This window comes from Apodemus sylvaticus, chromosome 17 (genome assembly GCF_947179515.1).
Source record: "Apodemus sylvaticus chromosome 17, mApoSyl1.1, whole genome shotgun sequence".
Lineage (NCBI taxonomy): Eukaryota > Metazoa > Chordata > Mammalia > Rodentia > Muridae > Apodemus > Apodemus sylvaticus.
Genome location: NC_067488.1, coordinates 77401274 through 77414528, shown reverse-complemented (window position 1 = coordinate 77414528; position 13255 = coordinate 77401274). Strand labels below are relative to the sequence as shown.

The 13255-nt window shown below is 42.9% G+C and overlaps 1 pseudogene; it reads right to left on the bottom strand.

Annotated features, from left to right (window-relative positions):
- Window positions 1–1072: 1072 nt before the first annotated feature.
- Window positions 1073–4428, bottom strand: LOC127667419 (uncharacterized; annotated as a pseudogene).
- Window positions 4429–13255: the final 8827 nt, after the last annotated feature.

Sequence of the window (13255 nt, the reverse complement as noted above, 5' to 3'; positions counted from 1 at the left end):
CTCAGTCTTCACACTTCTGTTGAAAGTTCTAGGTGATGTGAATTACAGAAAATATTGAATATTCAAAGGAAAACATGCTGGTCAATATTTCTGTGCCGTGTTTATTTTACTTACTACATAAAATTCCTGAGAAATGATGTTCAGAGAGCCAACATTAAGAAATGATACTTAATTGTTCTCTTGACACTGAGAGCTGTGCAATCATTCTTTAGCCTGGTACATGGCTTAGCCTACTGAGGGATTAAAATTTAAGGAAGACCAAAAGCAGAAGTCAGACTTGTAAAACACAAACCTCTTCAAAGAGAGCAAGCACATAAAAGATAGACACTCTCTCAAGGCCAGGGAGCTGGGTTTTCTGTGTCAGGGCCAGCACTGCCCTAAGCTTCCAACTTAGCCAGTCCTGTTTTTGCAGGTCTGTTCACGCGTGATGTTGAAATTTCCAGAGGAAATTGCAGAAAACAGAAGCATTCTCCTTTGCAGAAGTGGGGGCACAGGCCTCTAATCTCCATACTAGAGAAACAAGGCAAAGTAAATCTGAGTAGAGGGCTAGTCTATTGTACACAGAAGGAAGAAGGGTAAAATGGAAGTTGCAGGTGGTCCCTAGATAAATTTGTAAAGGAAGCCTCTGGGTAAATCACTCCTCAACCATGTTGATTAAGCAGAGAGTTTTCCCAAAGTGCTCCAGGTTACTACCTGTGTGCTGATTCTTTTGTGTCCCAGCACACATGAAAACCAGGATGTCAAAGTCTCCTAAGGACTTTTTTTTTTTAAAACAAACCACCAGTTACTCCTGTAAGCAAAGGTAGGAAAGAATAGAATATCCTCATCTGGGTCCACTCTACCCTCCATCTTTTCCCTTGGGTCATTTCAAAAGAACACAAATTTCTAGCTCTTTAACACTTTTTAAAAATGCTGTAAATAAACAAGCAAACAAACACCAGATGACTGCAAAGACAAAATTGCCTTGTTTGGGCCATTGCTATAATAGAGGAGCTGACAGAAAATCTCCTAATTACAACTCTTAGCATACATCAGGGCTCCTGATCTTCAAACAGATTTCTGGGTGGCTTGTTCACTTCTTCTGACCAAAAGCCCTTTGAAGTCATGCCCAGCATCCTAGGTTCCTGGGACTGTCAGAAGCAGAATCCTGGTCAGGGCAGTCTCCACCATCACAGGTCTCAAGTGCCAGCCCTTTCTCCCTCAACAAGCTTGGTGAGGATTGATCTGGCTCCTCTATACCTTTGTCTGGGTTGTTGTTGTCATCCACATCTCCTGAAGCCACACTCTGGAAGACCTCCATGCTCTACTTCATGGCACAATTCAATCTTTGGTAGTATCTCAGGTAGTCCAAGCTCTCAAATACACAAAAGGAGAATAGATCCCAGTCTGCAAACCAGCCATTCTCAGAGCAGTGGCTTGACTCTCCACAGAAACAACGTGCCTCAGGCGTGGAAACTCTTGTACTCAGGGCTGGCAATACAGGTGCACTTGGCAGGGAATGTTCTTCAGAATCTGATGTATCTTTGTCAAAACTGAGGGAGGACTGCATCATCTCCTTGGCTTTATCTATGGAACTCAGTGGCCAAGTCCTTGACCTTCTGGTTCAGAGAAGACTCTAGTTATTGGATTTTACTCTATACTCCATGACTTCTCCTAAACATGACCCTGTCAGAAACTGGGGATTAAACCCACAATCCTAGCATCAGTTTGCATTCCCTAAGTAGGCAAGATTCTGCTCAGTCTGAGGGCAAAATCCTGTCATCCCAGAGCCTAAGGGAAAGAAGCACATCTGGAACAACAGAATCAGAAGCATGTGAATCTCTGATCTCAAGGCCAGCCTGGTAGTCAGACCTACTTTCATGACAGCCAGGGCTATACAGGAATGCCTATCCTCAAAGAATAAAACAAAACAAAAGACAAAGGAGTGAAGCTGATCAATATAAGATGCTATCTCTCTGGATGTTGTAATGATATTTAATAAAAAAAAATGAGCCAATACATTCCTCACCCACCATAACTACAGGAGAGACAACCAGCCCACTCAGTGAAGTCCTTGGAAGGGGTAGCAATCTAACCCTTTGTTAGGGTCAAGCCAGGCTATCAAGAATCTGGTCACTGCCTCGGACATTCTAGAGCAGTCCAGGCCACTTCTTGCCTCACCTGATACTTACCAGGTCTCCACAGCTGCTCCACCTTCAGAGGTGATCTCACTTTTGCCTCTGAGGCAATCTCTTCCAACTAGCTTTCTCAGCATCTCAGCTGAGTTCTCTCTCTGCCATATGCAGGGGACCCACATTTCACACATGTCACACTACCTGTGGGACACCAGTTCTGTTGGTTCCCCAACCAAGGTGCCTCAAATTGCCCAGAAGAACAGACTCTCAGCACTTAATTAATTAATTTGCCAATTAGATTTAAATATATTTTTAAAAATTTCAAGATGTCAATAAGGTAATAACAAAGCCATCTATGATAGCAAATGTTCTATCCCAATAGTCTAACTTTTAGATATATTTACCTCTGATTCCACCTAGGCACCCTGTATCTCTACCCTCTTGCACTCATGGATCCTGCATGCATCTCCCTGTGTTTCTCTCCCTAGTTCCTCTCCCTCTCTGCCTTCTAATCACTAGCCCCTCACCACATCAATGTGAAGGGATAGGAAATATCTTTCAACATCACACAATTGTCTAGAGTTAAACATTATAGGCAAATGGCTAGATAGGCAATGGGGAAAGTGCTCATGGCCCAGCAAGTCTATTTGGGGTGCCTTCTTTCAAAAGAAAAAAATCACATAAAATGATCTCTCACTCACTCTCTCTTTCCTGATAGGGGGATATATTAGATTGAATTACAGGATGCAGGCTGCCTTATTCCACAAGAGGTGGATAGGATGCAAGGTCCAAGCATCCAGAAGATCTCAGTCCCCGAAACTTGATATCTCACCTGATCTTCAGTAGAAAATGGAATCACAGCCAAATAAGCTCTAATGCCAGCTAAGTAATGAGACTTGCTAGCTAGCAGAGAGCAAGTAGGCAATGTGAAAACTTGCTTCCTCTATTTTTTTATATAGGCCTCAAGACAAAGGTGTGGCCCAAATTAAAGGTGTGTGTTCCAGATTCAATCTCTGGATTAAAGGTGAGTGGCTTCTGCTGGGAGTGGTGACTAATGTCTTTAATCCAAGCACTATCGGGCTGAATCATGAAGGTGGATCTCTGTGAATAGCCAGGTCTACAAAGTGTGTTCCTATACAACCAGTGGTATTGCAGACAAACCATGGGTCATAGAAACAATAACAATCACAATGACACAGTTAAGTGGCTATCTTGCTCCATATCCAGATTAAAGCTCTGTGCCTTTCAAGCTCAAAGGGATCTGCCTTTAACTGGAGTGTTCCTACTTCAAAGACCCTGATAACCTTCTACAAATTAAACAACAAATCCCTTGAAGGTGTATCCTTAAGTTTTTCATTTTGAATAATTCAAGATGTAAGCAAGTTGACAACACAGAATAGAGTCTACAGAGTGTATCTCTCTGTGTAACCATGGCTGTTCTGAAAATTGCTTTGTAGACCAGAGTGACCACTAATCAAATATCTTCCAGTCTCTGCCTCCCTGGTTCTGAGATTAAAGGTGCATGTCACCTCGTTCTGCTTGGAAATCCTGTTAAGTGTACTTTCTTTTGTTGATGTCCTGAATAGTTGCTAACCCTGTATTCCCAGCAGAGAGATGGTTAGGGGGAACAGCTAAGTGTAGAGATGAAGCTTCAGGACACAGACTCTCCTCTCCACCTGCTCACTCCACAGCCGCTTTGTCTGTCTCACATTTTATGTCTTGCCTTTGAGATGAATAAACATAACATTTCCATCTTCTAGTCTCTGTGTCTGCACAGAAGGCAGGCAGGGATCTCCTGGAATAGCTGAGCTCCAGGCTTCCCTGAGCTACAGTGGGTATGTGGATGTCTGCTTTCTGTGCTCAGGGGGAACTCTCCCTGCAAGCCTGAGTGACCCCAAGTACATGGAAAAATAAACCTCATGCTCTTGCATCAATCTTTCATCAAACTGTGTGCTGAGGGGTTGTGCACCTGAGCTCAATCCCTGGGGGGTCTGTTGAGTTACAACAATCTTTGCACCCTGTTGTTTCTAAATGCTGAAAATTCATCCGCTTTCTTTCCATTGTTGAATACATGGTAAAGCTGTCTTTGACAAAGGCACCCTTTAGGCTCTGCACTTGTACAGAATCAGCTGCCTAACGGCCTCGCTGCCCACCTCTGGAGGTCTACAAAACTGCTCTCTGCCAGAATCTCAACTGGAGCTGCATTTCTTTCCTTGTGAAGAGGCTTTTCCAGGACAGCACTGTACAGGACATCAAAGCTCTGCTCTCTGAGCTGACTTTCTTGAGCTTGGCTTCGTTTCTGCAATTGCTCCATGGCTATCTTCCTGGTGTACATTATCCAGTGTGTAAAACTGACAGAAGATGCTAACTGATGGCTTCTCACTCACACATGCAGGGTTTGGGGCCAGCTTTTTGATCCTGGTTAAATCCATAATTAATCTTTGCACTCCTTTGTCTGCAGTGCCAGGGAGGTGTTAGTGATCTCCAAAACACAGACAGGAGCTAATTGATGCAACTCACAGCAGGGTATTTACTCCAGCTAGCTTGCATTCATCCCTGCCTCACACCACATTCACTCAGGACAGTTTGTGTGTGTATTGGGCGGCTAACCCCATATGTCCATCAGGGCAAGGCTTTATAGAAAGGTGTAAGCAGGGAGTCCATGTGTAAACATCAATTGGAAAGCTTTTGTGGCCTTTAATAAGTTGCCTGGTGCTGGGAGTTATAAACTTAATTTCTGTTCTCCTCTGAATTGGTGAAGGTTAGGCAAGGGGTTGACTTGTAACCTGGGGGGGTGTGTTTGTTGGGGGAATGACCTGGAGATGGAGGTCTTTTCGAAGGTGTAACCCAGAAATGCTGGTCTTGTTGGGGATTAGCCTCGAGACAGAGTTTTGCTGTGGGGCAATGTGGAAACTAATATTAGGTACCAGCCAGTTACTTTACCTGTGTTCAAACATAGGTCAGGTTCTCTAAAATGGAGCTGAACTTAAAAGATTTGGCATCTAAAGGCCACACCTGCAGTAGCTAGAAAAGGAGTCTGGGCAATGAATGTCGTCTGCAAATAATGATAGTTTGACTTCTTCCTTTCCAATTTGTATCCCTTTGACCTCCTTATGTTGTCGAATCGCCTGAGCTAGTACCTCAAGTACAATATTGAAACGATAAGGAGAAAGGGGGCAGCCCTGTCTAGTCCCTGATTTCAGTGGGATTGCTTCAAGTTTCTCTCCATTTAGTTTGATGCTGGCTACCGGTTTGCTGTATATTGCTTTTACTATGTTTAGGTATGGGCCTTGAATTCCTGTTCTCTCCAAGACTTTAAGCATGAAAGGATGCTGAATTTTGTCAAATGCTTTTTCAGCATCCAATGAAATGACCATGTGGTTTTGTTCTTTGAGTTTGTTTATGTAGTGGATTGCATTGATGGATTTCCGTATATTGAACCAACCCTGCATTCCCGGGATAAAGCCTACTTGATCATGGTGGATGATCGTTTTGATGTGTTCTTGGATTCGGTTGGCAAGAATTTTATTGAGTATTTTTGCATCGATGTTCATAAGGGAAATTGTTCTGAAGTTCTCTTTCTTTGTTGAATCTTTGTGTGGCTTTGGTATCAGCGTAATTGTGGCTTCGTAAAAGGAATTGGGTAGTGTTCCTTCTCTTTCTATTTTGTGGAATAGTTTGAAGAGTATTGGTGATAACTCTTCTTTGAAGGTCTGATAGAATTCTGCACTGAAACCATCTGGTCCTGTGCTTTTTTTGGTTGGAAGACTTTCTATGACTCCTTCTATTTCTTTAGGCATTATGGGACTGCTTAGATGGTCTAGTTGGTCCTGATTTAATTTTGGTATTTGGTATCTGTCAAGGAAATTGTCCATTTCCTCCAGATTCTCCAGTTGTGTTGAGTACAGGCTCTTGTAGTAGGATCTGATGATTTTTTGGATTTCCTCAGTTTCCGTTGTTATATCTCCCTTTTCATTTCTAAGTTTGTTAATTTGGATACTTTCTCTGTGCCCTTTGGTCAGTCTGGCTAAGGGTTTATCTATTTTGTTGATTTTCTCAAAGAACCAGCTCCTGGTTTTGTTGATTTTTTGCACAAGACTCAACAGGCTCCACCCAAATAAGGACTTGTTAACAGTTAACGACAGTTAACGACAGTTAACTGACAAGCAGCTCCCTACAACAGGACAGTTGTGTCTTTGCAGCCATCTGATGTTTCTTTCTTTGTTTGTTTACAGGTTTCTTAATGGAAGTGTTTAAAACCTGGAAGTTTCCATTCTTCTTCTTCTTTTTTTTTTTTTTTTTTTTTTTGTTGAAGATATTTACTGTCCCTTTAAGTTGGGAGTCTTTTCTCTCTTCTATACCTATTATACTTAGGTTTAGTCTTCTCATTGTGTCTTGAATTTCCTGGATGTTTTGGGTTAGGAACATTTTGCATTTTCTTTTTTTTCTTATTTTTTTAATATTTTTATTTTCTATATTCTTTGTTTACATTCCAAATGATTTCCCCTTTCCCGGATCCCCCCTCCCCATATGTCCCATAAACCTTCCATCCATTCCTTCTCCAATCACCTCCCTCCTTTTTCTCTGTCCTTATATTCCCTTCCCATTCTAGATCAATCCTTTCCAGGACCAGGACCCTCTCCATACTTCTTCATCGGAGTCATTTGTTATGCAATTTGTGCCTTGGGTATTCAGAGCTTTTGGGCTAATTAATATCCACTTATCAGAGCTTGCATTCCATGTATATTCTTTTGTGTTTGGGTTACCTCACTTAGGATGATATTTTCCAGATCAAAACATTTGCCTAAAAATTTTGTGAATTCTTTGTTTCTAATTGCTGAGTAGTATTCCATTGTGTAAATACAGCACATTTTCTATATCCATTCCTCCTTTGAGGGGCATCTGGGTTTTTTCCAGCTTCTGGCTATTATAAATAAGGCTGCTATGCACATAATGGAGCATGTGTCTTTATTGCATGCCGGGGAATCCTTTGGGCATATGCCCAGGAGAGGTATAGCAGGGTCCTCTGGAAGTCTCATGTCCAGTTTTCTGAGGAACCTCCAGACTGATTTCCACAGTTGTTGTACTATCTTACAGCCCCACCAGCAGTGGAGGAGTGTTCCTCTTTCTCCACATCCTCGCCAACACCTGCTCTCTCCTGAGTTTTTGACCTTAGCCATTCTGACTGGTGTAAGGTGAAATCGCAGGGTTGTTTTGATATGCATTTCCCTAATTACTAATGATGTTGAGCACTGCCTCTCAGCCATCTGAATTTCTTCAGGTGAAAATTCTTTGTTAAGATCTGTACCTCGGCGGCAGCGGCGGCGGCGGTAGCAGTGGCTGCTCCAGCTGAAGGGCCATCAGCGGTGGAACCAAGGCGACACAGGGTCCAGTTAGGCCCTGCGCCCACGACCACTGACCTTCGCTGACCAGCCGGGCGGCAAGCAACTGCGGTTCTGCGGAGCCTTTCGCTGCACGGAAGCCACTTCAGAACTCGGCTGCCCGCCAGTGAGGAGAGACTCACCGCCATCTTGATCCCGGGCTCCAGAGATCGGTCAGACTGAGGTACACAAACATAATCCTAGGCCCAACACCGCAGGGGTCGGAGCCAGACGGGCGTTGGCCTGCACCCAGGCCCTGGGCTGTTGGAGTGGCCATCGGGGCGCCAACCCAGCCAGGAGTTTTTTTTTTTTTTTTGCCCCGGCCGGTGCACGCGCCGCCATTTTGCCTACAGGAGCCAGAGTGCTCGGGAGGGCAGAGACTGCTAACAAGCGTAGCCTGAGGCTAACAAAACGGGGGTCTAGGCCCCAAAAGGCACAGGACTGACCCCAAGAACTGGGCGGCTTGGTGGGCCATCTGTGTGTCAACCAGCCCAGGAGGTTATTAGCACAACAGACTCTCCCGGTGCTTTCGCGGAGCACGGACGCGCACGCCCGCCATCCGGGTCACCTGGCGGACCCAAATAACAGACATAGCCCTAGGGGAACTTTGCTCGGACCTTGGCCTCCCAGGCGTTTGCCTGGACTCAGGGCCCAGGCGACAAGGCTAACCTAGTGTGCGCCAGCCCGGTTGGGGAAATCGGCTGTCCAGCGGAGTGAGCGGAGCACAGGGGAGGTCACAGCAACATTCACCTTCGGAGCTCCCTGGGGGTGCACACGGGTTCCACCTGGTCCACAGACACAATCTGGGGCAAGGCCTCAGGCAGAAGCCCCCAGCTCAACTCTCTCCGCTTCAGATCAGCCTGGGCGGCCGCCACATCTCCAGGTCCCTCAAGAGGCTAGTGGGGGCTTCCGGGCGGCCAGCTGGGAGAAGTCGGTGTGCTCCAATAAATCCTGCGGGCCCCAGCGGGAGCCTTCAGGTGCCTGCTTCGGGATCTGAACAGCCTGGACAACAGCACCCTGTCTATAGGCAGTGCAGAGTGTAAGCTGTGCACCAGAGGCCAACGGGGAAGGGGCAGCTTGCACTGGTGAGTCCAGCACTGACAAGACCAAGTAACACCAGTGAGAGCTAGATGGCAAAAGGCAAACGCAGAAACGTCACTAACAGAAATCAAGGCAATATGGCAACATCTGAACCAAATTCTCCTCTACCAGCAAGTCCTGGATACCCCATCACACCAGTAAAACAAGATTTGGATTTAAAATCACTGGTCATGATGCTGGTACAGGAACACATGAAGGGCATTGAGGAGAAAATGGATCAAAAGTTAGAAGCCCTTGCAAGGGAAACACAAAAATCATTGAAAGAAATCCAGGAGAATACAAAAGCCAACAAGGAGGAAATGCAAAAAACACTTAAAGAAATACAGGAGAACTTTGCTCAACAGGCTGAGGTCATGAAAGACGAAACACAAAAATCTCTTAAAGAAATACAGGAGAACTTTGGTCAACAGGCTGAGCTCATGAAAGAGGAAACACAAAAATCTCTTAAAGAATTACAGGAAAACACAAACATGCAAGGGAAGGAGCTAAGCAAAACCATCCAGGATCTAAAATCAGAAGTAGAAACAACTAAGAAAACTCAAAGGGAGACAACTTTGGAGATAGAAAGCCTTGGGAAGAAATCAGGGGACAGAGATGCAAATATCAACAACAGAATACAAGAGATAGAAGAAAGAATCTCAGATGCTGAAGATTCCATAGAAACCATGGACTCAACAGTTAAAGAAAATGCAAAGTGCAAAAAGCTTGTAACCCAAAATATCCAGGAAATCCAGGACACAATGAGAAGACCAAACCTAAGGATTATAGGCATAGATGAGAGTGAAGATTTACAACTTAAAGGGCCAGCAAATATCTTCAATAAAATTATGGAAGAAAACTTCCCTAACCTAAAGAGAGAGATGCCCATGAATATACAAGAAGCCTACAGAACTCCAAACAGACTGGACCAGAACAGAAATACTTCCCGTCACATAATAATCAAAACACCAAATGTTCTAAACAAAGAAAGAATACTAAAGGCAGTAAGAGAAAAAGGCCAAGTAACATATAAAGGAAGACCTATCAGAATCACAGCAGACTTTTCACCTGAGACTATGAAGGCTAGAAGGTCCTGGGCAGATCTCATGCAGACTCTAAGAGAACACAAATGCCAACCAAAACTACTATATCCAGCAAAACTCTCAATCACCATAGATGGAGAAACTAAGATATTTCACGACAAAACCAAGTTCACCCAATATCTATCCACAAACCCAGCCCTAAAAAGGATAATAGGAGGACAACACCAATACAAGGAGGGAAACTCCACCCTGAAAAAAGCAAGATAGTAACCTTTCATCAAACCCAAAAGAAGTTAAGCAATCAAATTTAAAAAATAACGTCAAAAATGATAGGAAGTAACAATCACTATTCCTTAATATCTCTTAACATCAATGGACTCAATGCCCCAATAAAAAGACACAGACTAACTGACTGGATACGTAAACAGGACCCTACATTTTGCTGCTTACAGGAAACACACCTCAGGGTCAAAGACAAACACTACCTTAGAGTAAAAGGCTGGAAGACAATTTTACAAGCAAATGGTCTCAGGAAACAAGCTGGAGTAGCCATTTTAATATCAGATAAAATTGACTTTCAACCCAAAGTCATCAAAAGAGACTCTGAGGGACACTTCTTGCTGGTCAAAGGAAAAATACAACAAGAAGAACTCTCAATCCTGAACATCTATGCTCCAAATGCAAGGGCACCCTCTTTCATAAAAGAAACTCTATTAAAACTCAAAGCACACATTACACCTAACACAATAATTGTGGGTGACTTCAACACTGCACTTTCCTCAATGGACCGATCAGGAAAACAGAAACTAAACAAGGACACAATGAAACTAATTGAAGCTTTGGACCAATTAGACTTAACTGATATATATAGAACATTCTATCCTAAAACAAAAGAATATACCTTTTTTTCAGCACCTCATGGTACCTTCTCCAAAATCGACCATATAATTGGTCACAAGACAGACCTCAACAAATATAAAAAGATAGAACTAATCCCATGCCTCCTATCTGATCACTATGGAATAAAAGTGGTCTTCAATAGCAACAGAAACAACAGAAAACCCACATACACGTGGAAATTGAACAATACTCTACTCAATGACACCTTGGTCAAGGAAGAAATAAAGAAAGAAATTAAAGACTTTTTAGAACACAATGAAAATGAAAACACAACATACCCAAATCTATGGGACACAATGAAAGCAGTGCTAAGAGGAAAACTCATAGCCCTGAGTGCCTCCAAAAAGAAAATGGAGAGAGCATACATTTCCAACTTAATGACACACCTGAAAGCCCTAGAACAAAAAGAAGCTATTTCACCCAGGAGGAGTAGAAGGCAGGAAATCATCAAACTCAGGGCCGAAATCAATCAAGTAGAAACAAAGAGAACCATACAAAAAATCAACAAAACTAGGAGCTGGTTCTTTGAGAAAATCAACAAGATAGATAAACCCTTAGCCAGACTGACCAAAGGGCACAGAGAAAGTATCCAAATTAACAAACTTAGAAATGAAAAGGGAGACATAACAACGGAAACTGAGGAAATCCAAAAAATCATCAGATCCTACTACAAGAGCCTGTACTCAACACAACTGGAGAATCTGGAGGAAATGGACAATTTCCTTGACAGATACCAAATACCAAAATTAAATCAGGACCAACTAGACCATCTAAACAGTCCCATAAAGCCTAAAGAAATAGAAGGAGTCATAGAAAGTCTTCCAACCAAAAAAAGCACAGGACCAGATGGTTTCAGTGCAGAATTCTACCAGACCTTCAAAGAAGAGTTAACACCAATACTCTTCAAACTATTCCACAAAATAGAAACAGAAGGAACACTACCCAATTCCTTCTACGAAGCCACAATTACGCTGATACCAAAGCCACACAAAGATCCAACAAAGAAAGAGAACTTCAGACCAATTTCCCTTATGAACATCGATGCAAAAATACTCAACAAAATTCTTGCCAACCGAATCCAAGAACACATCAAAACGATCATCCACCATGATCAAGTAGGCTTTATCCCGGGAATGCAGGGTTGGTTCAACATACGGAAATCCATCAATACAATCCACTACATAAACAAACTCAAAGAACAAAACCACATGGTCATTTCATTGGATGCTGAAAAAGCATTTGACAAAATTCAGCATCCTTTCATGCTTAAAGTCTTGGAGAGAACAGGAATTCAAGGCCCATACCTAAACATAGTAAAAGCAATATACAGCAAACCGGTAGCCAGCATCAAACTAAACGGAGAGAAACTTGAAGCAATCCCACTGAAATCAGGGACCAGACAAGGCTGCCCCCTTTCTCCTTATCTTTTCAATATTGTACTTGAGGTACTAGCTCGGGCAATTCGACAACATAAGGAGGTCAAAGGGATACAAATTGGAAAGGAGGAAGTCAAACTATCATTATTTGCAGACGACATGATCGTCTACCTAAGTGACCCAAAGAACTCCACTAGAGAGCTCCTACAGCTGATAAACAACTTCAGCAAAGTGGCAGGTTACAAAATCAACTCAAGCAAATCAGTGGCCTTCCTATACTCAAAGGATAAACAGGCTGAGAAAGAAATTAGGGAAATGACCCCCTTCACAATAGCCACAAACAGTATAAAGTATCTTGGGGTGACTCTTACCAAACATGCGAAAGATCTGTATGGCAAGAACTTCAAGACTCTGAAGAAGGAAATGGAAGAAGACCTCAAAAAATGGGAAAACCTCCCATGCTCATGGATCGGTAGAATCAATATAGTTAAAATGGCCATTTTGCCTAAAGCACTATACAGATTCAATGCAATACCCATCAAAATCCCAACTCAATTCTTCACAGAGTTAGAAAGAGCAATTATCAAATTCATCTGGAACAACAAAAAACCCAGGATAGCTAAAACTATTCTCAGCAACAAAAGAAAATCTGGGGGAATCAGTATCCCTGACCTCAAGCAATACTACAGAGCAATAGTGTTAAAAACTGCATGGTATTGGTACAGTGACAGGCAGGAGGATCAATGGAACAGGATTGAAGATCCAGAAATGAACCCACACACCTATGGCCACTTGATCCTCGACAAAGAGGCTGAAAACATCCAATGGAAAAAAGATAGCCTTTTCAACAAATGGTGCTGGTTCAACTGGAGGTCAACATGCAGAAGAATGCGAATTGATCCATCCTTGTCTCCTTGTACTAAGCTCAAATCCAAATGGATCAAGGACCTCCACATAAAGCCAGACACTCTGAAGCTAATAGAAAAGAAACTGGGGAAGACCCTTGAGGACATCGGTACAGGGAGAAAGTTTCTGAACAGAACACCAATAGCGTATGCTCTAAGAGCAAGAATTGACAAATGGGACCTCATAAGGTTACAGAGTTTCTGTAAGGCAAAGGACACCATCAAGAGGACAGATCGGCAACCAACAAATTGGGAAAAGATCTTCACCAATCCTACATCAGATAGAGGGCTAATATCCAATATATATAAAGAACTCAAGAAGTTAGACTCCAGAAAACTGAACAACCCTATTAAAAAATGGGGTACAGAGTTAAACAAAGAATTCTCACCTGAAGAACTTCGGATGGCGGAGAAGCATCTTAAAAAATGCTCCACTTCATTAGTCATTAGGGAAAT